Genomic DNA, 1,628 nt, shown 5'->3' on the forward strand with positions numbered 1-1,628 from the left:
CTTCAGCTCCCGGTTCTTCGGGTCCGGAGACTGTCCCCGAGACTCAGCCTTCTTAGAGAGTCTCTCGGTCACCTTCTTCTAGTGCACCATCGGTTCCTCCTGTGCCTCCTCCGATGGCTCCTCCGACGATGCCTCCTCCTGTGCCTCCTCCGATGCCCGCCGAAATTCATCCCGATTTGATGGTGCCTCCGGGTGCTCCTTACTCGCAGTACATTGTCGAGGACATTCTCAGTCAGCCAGGCAGAGATGGTTTACCAGTCATAGACCCCGACCGACCGGACGGAACTTTGTGGTATGTTACATTAATTTTTTTTATTCTTTTAAAATTCTTTTATAACATTAATAAATAATTTATACTTTAAATTTGTTTTCTTTCAGGTTTGGGGTTGACGGATGTCTTGCATCGGACGTAACCGACACGATGAAAGCTTACTTCTCCATGGCACATCCGAACTGGAAAAAGACGCCGATCTACGTCAGAAAACGTGGTTCAAAATTTTCGTTGTAAGTTACTATTCATTAATTATATATACTTTAATTTTTCCATGATTTATATTTTTTTTTTTTATAAAAACTAATTATTAATTTAATTTTTTTTACAGCAAAAATATCATTGGTCCATGGGGGTCAATGAGAAGGTGAGGAAAGCGTTTCACGCGAAGGCGAAAGTTTGCTTGTTGGACACGATCTCCAACTGGAAGGGTGACTGGATCGTGAAGGGATATGAGCGTGGCAAACCCGCTGAGCTCACCACAGATGTGTGGGATGGACTCATCCGTTATTGGCGGGATCCTGAGTCCATTAGAATCGCTCAGTCTTGCTCTGCCTCCCGTAACACGGAAGATGAGCACGGCCACGGACCGATGCTTCACTCTACGGGCCAAAAACCACGCACCGGTGTCCGTTTGGAAATGGTAATTAAATATTTTATTTAATTAATTTTTTAATATATATATATGTATATTTTAAGTTTCTTAAATGTTTTTTAGGCCAAAGAGACGGGACAACTCCCGTCTTTTATGCAACTTTACTAGAGGACCCACAAGAATAAGGCGGGCCAATTTCTAGATGGCAAGTCCGAGCAAATCTTCAACGACTTGGTTGCTCAGGTTGACGACCGCCAGACCCAGCTGACCTAGCAGTCCACCGACGGATTACCCGTCACCTTATCCACACTTGAAGTGGATAAGATTTAGGAGGAGGTAAATTTTTAAAAAATTTAATTTTTTTTATTATTAATTTAATTTAACTTTAAATTTTTACTAACAATATTTTTTTTGTTTTTAAGGTTGTCCCTAAGAAAAATGGACGTACGTTGGGGATTGGTTCCGTCAACGATGTTCCGAGAGCGACATCGTCTTATGGTCAGACACGGGAAGATGAAGTCACTCAGCTGCGTAGAGAGTCCGCTCAGCTGCGTAACGAGTTGGACTCGACGCGATCTGCGTTCACAACTCGTGTGGGTGGAGTTGAGGGCTTCTTGGACGCTATAGCGGCCACAAATCCGGAATGGGAGTCCTTGTTGAGGAATATGCGACGACAAAATCCCATTCCAGGCGAGTCATCATCCGACACACATGCCGAGACGGATATAGAGAAGAGGAGTGATGAATTCTACAAGGCGATGA

The sequence above is a fragment of the Brassica oleracea genome, chromosome C9 (genome assembly GCF_000695525.1).
Source record: "Brassica oleracea var. oleracea cultivar TO1000 chromosome C9, BOL, whole genome shotgun sequence".
NCBI lineage: Eukaryota > Viridiplantae > Streptophyta > Magnoliopsida > Brassicales > Brassicaceae > Brassica > Brassica oleracea.